At 39.3% G+C, this 8,302-nt stretch overlaps 1 protein-coding gene and 1 long non-coding RNA gene across 10 annotated transcripts in view; both read right to left on the reverse strand.

Annotated features, from left to right (window-relative positions):
- The window catches only part of LOC118409398, a 13,617-nt gene extending 10,843 nt beyond the window's left edge, over positions 1 to 2,774 (reverse strand). Inside the window, exons 1-2 of the long non-coding RNA XR_004830441.1 lie at positions 2,385 to 2,774; positions 1,606 to 1,703 (exon numbers count right to left, since the gene is read on the reverse strand). This is a non-coding gene — a long non-coding RNA (uncharacterized LOC118409398). The remainder of the gene's footprint in view (positions 1 to 1,605; positions 1,704 to 2,384) is intronic.
- The window catches only part of LOC118409394 (mediator of RNA polymerase II transcription subunit 25-like), a 56,773-nt gene that overhangs the window by 43,220 nt on the left and 5,251 nt on the right, over positions 1 to 8,302 (reverse strand). The gene's annotated exons all lie outside the window — the stretch shown is intronic.

Raw genomic sequence — 8,302 nt, forward strand, 5'->3', positions numbered from 1 at the left:
CTATTTCCATTCTCCGTAAGGGGTCTCTGTAGAAAAATTCATATTCCTAATGCAAATAGACAAACCACGGGCAAGAATTTGCAATAAACAACAATTTATCTTCACTATGAGTATGACAGAAAAGCCAGGAGAAGTTGAATGTATCCAACTTCATTTTGTATCAGTTAGCTGAATCTTTTCAACAAGTCTTGTACTGACCTGTTCTTAGCCCGGTGTGGCAAAAATGTGCAATAAAGGTCTTCATTCATCAATAATAATTTTAACCGCACGACTCGGGGCCTGTTGTAGAATTTCCTTGGGCGTTTGGGGACATGTTGGCTCTAGGCTAGAGTAGAGGAGTTGGTCTGTTGGCTGTTGTATTTGTAGCAGTTTTGCGGTTTTACATTTCAAGTATTCTTTTTTATATCCATGACGCAGGGTTGTAGTCAGCACCTTTCCTTCGGTCCTTTGAAGGAATTTTGCAGCTGGGGACTGGAAAAGTTTTCCCCATTCCGTCCCCTGGGACAGACAAAATTGATATGTAAAGATATAAAAAAACTAAAACCCATGTGTTCTTCTTCACCAAAACAGGTGCCATTGAGCAGCTTAGTCTACAAGCAAAATGCAGGAAATAGTGTTTCAGAGGGTCTGGATTTAAAAATTTTCTGGGACCCAGACCCCCTAGAAATGACGCGCAACGTCACGCCATGCCTTTGGTGCTTGATAGGATTCCCATTAAAATCAAGGGGACTGAAAATGATTTCAGGCTGGCTACAACCCTGCTAAGACGTTATATCTGTATACTGTAAATGCAAAAATGTTCGCGGTGGATTAATGTTCGCCGTTTTCCTGGTGACCTCTTCACCTTGAACTTAAAACCACCGTGAACATTTTTCTACAATGGTATTAGACTGTGTCCTTTTTCCCGCTACCGCGAAATTAAATCCCGACAAACTTAAATGCATTTACAGTATTTCAGTATCTCAAATCATTCACAGCTAGGTGGTTCTGTCAAATTGATAGAAAGTGTATGATGAAAGACTGAGAATTCAAAATCCATTCTTTTCAAAATGATGGAAAATCTGGTCAATGATGGGTAAGATAAAACCACCTAGATCAGACCAAGAAGGTTAAAATACCTCCTTGATAAAAAAAATAATGTTTTGGCCATGGGAACCAGCCAAGGCTGTGCTAATTACCTTATGCAAAGTCAGGCATACAGCTGTGAACTACCCCAGCCAAAGCTTCCTTTGTTTAACACTTTCTTTGATGCTGGGTGGTAATGAGATTATGAGATTATAATCTAAATCCCTCTAGGCTTCATGTAAATGAGCTTGTCTCTTGCACAACTACAAAAACGTACAAGTATGAATTTGTCCCCAAGGGTCTGTGGACAAACAGTTTCACTTTGAGCTAGTTTGAACATCTCATTCAATCTTCAAACAAAAAGTTTAAAACAAACACTGAGTCTGTACATGAAAATTTTAACAGGTGTAAGTTACTCGTAGAAGTAGAGAAGTAGAGCAGAGAGCCATTCATTTTGTCAAAACAAGGAGGTTAAAAAAAGTGATTTTTTAACCTCCTTGGTCAAAACAATAATTTTACAACATAACAGCTTGGACTTACCAAGGAGGTTATACCATGTGAATTCTTCCACCACTACTTCATCAAGTTCATGCTGTGGTCAAGAAGTTCAGGTCCATGTGTGCAGTCCGCTCTGCCATCTACAAAATAAAGCAAAATTGAGAAACAGGTACTTATATAAACCACCTTTAATCAAGGTGGTTAAAAATCTTTGTAACCTCATCAAACAGTCCTTGCTTTAATCAATGATACAACAGTTTATAATTTGTGACTCTGGAGAAATTATTAGTCATGGTCTATATTTGTTCATGTTATACATATACTTATCCCATTCCCCCTTATTATGATGGACGTCTGTTATCCCAAGTGCACGAGTGCCACAGTGACTGAGCAAGGCAATATCATACTCTCCAAGCAGAGGTTAGGCTTCGGCTGTTTTTTAAAACGTTTTGTTAGTTGTTTTTATCGGGCTTTCTATTTTGAATGGTATCTTGTATTGTCAAAATCTAACAATACAAGATACAATAAAAAATAGAAAGCCCGATAAAAACAACTAAAAAAACGTTAAAAAAAAAACAACCGGAGCCTAACCTCTACTTTACTTGGAGATAGAGTAGGTCCTCAGACAACAGCTCCCCGGGGGTCCTCGTGCGCGGCGGGCAATCGTCTTGCCCGCCAAACCAGCTGGCGCTGGCTGGGGCCGGGTACAAATATTTGTTGACAGGCGAAGAGCAACTTATATAACGCCCTTGCTTAAAAACTTACTGTGTTGTGACACTTGATTGCCATTAAAATAACATCAAATCGCGCGTTGTACCCACCTTCTGTATCAAAATCTGTTGTTGTTGTTTCCGTATGACTATGAGTTCTCTCTCCAACTTGGGTCCAAGGCCGGGTTGAACTTGCTCTCTCAAACAAGCTGCCATCGGACGGTCCACTCCTATCTCTACTGATAAATAGGAACAGGGCTATCTTTAGAGAACCTAGCTAGACAAGACATGAGTTTTTGAGGTACTTTCAAGAGGAATAATAAGATCTCTCACTTGATCTCTGACACAGCTGACCCACTCACGAGTTCGTGTAATCCGCGCTCGCATCATGTGATTGGAAGGGCCTATATAAAAGAAAGGGGATGAGAAAACAATCCCTCAAAATATCCTTCACAGTAAGATGTAAGGTGTAAATGATCTAAATGATCATACCTGTAATTGCACTTATGATCAAATACAAGATTGATTGCTATTATTTCCTGACAACATAATAATAACGTTAAGTTTATTGAAGAATAATATTGAAGATGAATGGTTTCTTCCTTAGGGGGAACGAGATCGGCAGCTCTCGATCCCGGGTTACAGTAGGTCATTCATACCATAACGTCCTTGCTTTATATGGTTTATAGGCCATGTACAGTAGTCTCTATCAGGCTCCGCTGATCGGTGTTCTAATAGTAGAAATTGGACAAATAGAGTCAAAAGTACGCAAGGGGAGTCCTCCGGCCAGAGGAGTTATATCCTCATCGTGCTATGGCCGGTCCCGTCTAATCTCCAAGCAGATCCTACGGTGCCATAAGATAATTTTAAAGCTGACCAAGGAGTGTAGTCGGCCAAGGGAGTCAAACGGAAGTTTGATACTATACATTACGCACCGTGGATCTGGTTCGAGATTAGGTCCCCTCGCGTACTATTGACCCTATTTGTCAACTACATGCATTAGACCACCGATCCGCAGAACCGGGTAGAGGTAATAATAATTATAGGGCTGCTGGCATCAGCGTGCGCACTGTAAATCGTACAAAGCAGCTTCAAAATGAGCAAATAAGATTTCCGTAGACCACGCATTAACATCATGGGTGATATTCTCTGTTTTATAGCCCTCACTGATGCCGTGCGAATAAAAAACGTTTGCCCTCCTAAAAAGTTGCCTTCATTATTTGCGTATTGATACCAGTAAGCTTATAACATAGAAGGTTTTAAAAGACCTGTAAAACAGCATATGCTATGAAAAAATATTTAGAACTAAACAATTTTGATGTACGCTCCGCAATCAGCTAAATTAAAAGTAGCGCCCACCCCCTGGAAATAGAGAAGGGGCGGTACAAGAAGTTACCTGCTTGCGCTCTTTGTGAAAGAACTTGTATTTACTAGTCCTGCACGTCAAACATTGTGAAAGACGAAACACAACTTATTTCAAACTGTTCTTTCTACTATCACGAAAGAAAAGGAATTTTGAAAAAGGCCACTAAACTCCTACCAGATTCGCCTGTGTTTTACAGACTAAAAGAAAACTACCTTCCTCCTAACATCACAGAACCCACACATTATAGAAAAGGTGTGGTCCTCCGTCTTCCACTGTCTCAGGAAAAGGAGTAAAACCCAACAAGTTACAGTTTAGAGTTAGCTTTTACTAGCGTTAGACTCTAGAGTAGACCTATTCCATACTGTTCTACACTATTTGTTTGTTTGTCCCTTTCATGGTACACATGTGTACCTGCAATTAGCCATCGGACAAGAATTTGCAATAAACTATTATCATTATAATAATATGTTTACTGTAAGTTCTTGCCCGAGAGCTAGTTGCAAGTGACACAAATGACGTATACAGACAATGTTAAACAATATAGTAAGCAACTATATTGAATAAGTCTATATTCTAACGCTAAAATGTATCTTATTGGGTTTGACGTCAGTTTTGAGACAGCAGAAGACGTATGGACATAGCCTCAATAGCAGGCTCTCTTAGGCCTTTTTTTTAATATACACTTTTGCTGGCCATTTCTTTTTGTACTGGGTCGCTGATTGCTGGCCTTATCTGACTGCCGTCCTTAATCAGCGACCCAGCACAAAAAGAAATGGCCAACAAACGTGTATTATGAGCAAAAAAATAGGGAGGCTAAAATGAACCCACCTAAAATATGTGGGTTTTGTTTTCTTTCTGTCTATAAGCGTAGAAAGATTAGGATGGAATTTAGTGACTTCTAGATCTTTGAACAGCTTCTTTTCTTTGTTGATCGTAGAAGGGACATGTCGAAATAAAATGTGTTTCGTCTTCTACCATATACAACATATAGTATTTACAAGTCCTTTCGCACACATTTAACTTCTTTGCCCTTATTCTATTTCAAGGAGGTGGGCACTAATTCTAACAGCGTAGATCGGATTCATCTAGTTCTAGATATTTTTCATAGTATATGCTATCTTATAAGACTTATAAAACCTTAACTTACCCGAATCTAAACTCAAATTATGACAGAAGGTTTGGGTATACTTGTGAACGGATAAGGGATTTCAGACTGTACATAGCTTTACGTGCTTTGGGTGACAGTTTTTTTTTTTTTTTTTTGCTAGGGATCTGCCTGAAAAAGTTATATTCAGGCCTAAATAGCAATAGGAATGAACCATTTCCAACTTTTCTTGCCCAAATGAGAATGTTTTTTCGGGAAGGAACGGTCGTATTTGTGAAGATAGTGACTTTTGTTTTCTTTAAGTTAACATCAAGTTTCCATTTTATACAAAAGTTTCTTATCATTATCATCTCAGTGGTATAGAAGGTTGAACATATTACCAAACATATTGAATACCGTTACATTAGATTCTTCATTTTTTTTTTCAAATTTTCGTCTTTGACCTGTTGGTAAATATACCAAAGATTAGATTCCATCATAACTCCACTCACCTGCAGCTGATTGCAGTGCTGTCGCCTGCATGGCCGCGGAGGTCACTGACGTCATCAACTGTCGGGGGACCAGATTTCAAAATTTCTAAAGTCCCCCTTGGGACGGCTCCCGCCTTCGGCGCTAAACATGGTGGAAATATGCTGCCGGAGCGTCGTTTACAAGCAAAATGTGCCCCTGAAATGCAGAAAATGAAAAGTTTCAAAGGGTCCAGATTTTAAAAGTTTATCCGCCCTTCAGACGGCTTGCGCTTTCGGTGCTCACGTAGTGAAAATATGTTTGGGCGGTATGTCTTTGCCCTCAAATGTTTTTTTTTTCTCTAGAAATTTCATAAGATTTAGCTTGATCTGTGAGCAAAATCTGTCTCTCAAAATGCAGGAAATGGCGTTTCAGATGGTGCAAATTTCAAAAACTCCCCGAAACTACCTTGCGACGGCTCGTACCTTCGGCGCTTGAAATGGTGAAAATGCATGTATATTTGTATCGGAAAACTGATCCTAATCGCAGCCGCCATATACTCATATGTCTTAAGAAATACAGTGACAAGCTAAACAAAATGCATAATTCGAACATACTAAGAAACCAAAACGTGTCGGTAGAGCAACCAACAGCATCATACGAAGTTCCCGACTTAGAATATGTTCTCTACAAAATACTACTCCGTGTTCCCAGAAGCTCCGTCAACGCCGCGGTATGGGGAGAACTAGGAGCTTTCCCATTATACATTGACACCCAGACTCATCTGATAAAATATTGGCTCAGGCTGCAGAACATGTCTAATGACAGACTAGAACTGTGAAAAAATCACGATGTAGCTGTCGAAGGACACAAAGCTTGAGCTGCACATGTTCAAGATATGCTAAGGCGACATAGATTCCGAAATATTTGGCTCAACCCTATCGTTGACGCAAATATTTTGGAAACACATTCAAAGAACGCATGAAGGACACATTCCTCTTTGAATGGAAAAAAAAAAAAAAGAACAATAAACTCAAAGCGTATTCTAAAATAAAATCTCAGTTCGTTATAGAAACTACCTCTTATCAATTCAAAACAAATATTTTGTGAACAGCATTACCAAACTGAGAATAAGTGCACACTGCCTCGAAATCGATAAAGGTCGTCAACATAATATACCAACAGATCAGAGACTATGTCCTTCATGTCAAGATGACACTAGCATTGAAGATGATTATCATTTCATTATGACTTGTCCTACATACAATGAAGAGAGACAGATGTTAATGCGATCAATCACATGTAAGTCCAATGTATGTCTACCACACACATGTGATGACACCTTCAATATACTTTTATCATGTCATGACTCCATATCTATCCACCTAGGTCAATACAATTATCACGCCATGCAACAAAGAAACGGTACCATTCATAAATAACGTTTGACAAATATTATGTCGATAATAGCATAGAAGTTCTCAATCTGATGTATTTTATAGTTCCCTTTATTCCCGCAGATAGCACTCAGTGTAGTTCATAGTATTGTAGTAACTGGAATTGTTGTGATATAACGTATATATTAGACTGTACATTTTGTTGTCTATACATTTCCCTACATTGTCACTGATACAACTATTGCACAATGAACCATCGTCCTAGTTTGTATTTTTGGGGCGTTACCCTAGTATTATATATATTAAGCTAAAACCATGTGTATTTTGTGTATCTTTAATAGAAATGCCACTAACCTTAGCTTAGTGTACCAGCAAAACTTGTCAATCAAAATACAGGAAATAGTCTTTCAGAGGGTCTAGATTAGACACGTGCTTGCCTCCGGGCCCTCCTAGTAGGGGGTTTGATTATACAACATTTCCGCCCCAACTAAAAATTGGTGCCGCCGCCTCTACACCTATAGACTGTATTGCAGGTTCCTTTTTTAATCTCCTTGGTGTCACTATCTCGTTGTCCCGGGTTTCATTAGCCTCACAGAATCCCACACCTGGATGTTAGGTGGGTCGATTTAGTCAAGCAAAAGTAATAGGCTAAAAGTTGGCAAAATATGAAGTGCTATTTGTGTGATGAAGACTAGTATCTGATAGAATTATTTCCAGATCGGTGATATCGACTGTGTTGCCGTCGCCATTATTATGTTACCTTCACAGAAGGGAACATATCTGTTTTTGCTTTGTTTCTTCTTCTCCGCACAAATAAAGTCAACGACCTGGACCAGACGGCTGTCACCATGGTAACCGGTAAAGTAGCAGGCACCATGTGGTGTCCGGTTACATAATGTAGCAAATGTCAGATCTACAGGGGCTTGGGTCACTACATTTAGAAACGTGTTCAAATAAGAATGAACAAAACAGTTGCCAGTGTTAGACTACAACATGTGAAGGTAACATTCTGTATTTGCTTGTAAATATTACCTTTCTAGTTTTGATTCCTTTCGCTTAAATCTAAAAGTCGTTTTTCAGCATTCCAGAAATTCCAGAATACATATCTTTCTTGGTATCAGCAAGATGTAAACTAAGTAAGTACTCAACTCGGCACAAAAAGTTTGGAATATCAACTTCGATTGACCATATTTCCGTTGTTTCTGCATCAATTTCATTGTATTACATATCAATAGAAAGCTTGTTTGCTTCTCTAGAGCTCTGCTTTATTTGGTCAATAGTTTGCCAAAGTGTAAGGAAGCAACAGACACTCACATATCAAGCTCACACACACACAACAACCTGATCTGATGCTCCTTGAGAAGTAATTTGAGAAAAAGTGAGCCAGCAACTATTCGCCTAGATGAGGGTCTGCATGGGGGGATCTTGGTAACGATTAACGGTGAATTCAGGAGGCCCGGTAACGCTTAACAGTAAATTCAGGAGGCCCGGTAACGCTTAACGGTAAATTCAGAAGGAGTTTAATACAACGCATAACACTTACGTAACATTGACGTGCATTCCTATCCATACAGCGCTAGAGTAGTTGGGGTGAAAATGGGTGAAAATATCCGACTATTGACATTGTGAGAAAATATCCGACTATTGACATTGTGAGAAAGCAAAGGTACCCGGAACCTGGAGGAATGACAGGGACAATGTCCATGACAGGCAG

This window comes from Branchiostoma floridae, chromosome 2 (assembly GCF_000003815.2).
Source record: "Branchiostoma floridae strain S238N-H82 chromosome 2, Bfl_VNyyK, whole genome shotgun sequence".
NCBI lineage: Eukaryota > Metazoa > Chordata > Leptocardii > Amphioxiformes > Branchiostomatidae > Branchiostoma > Branchiostoma floridae.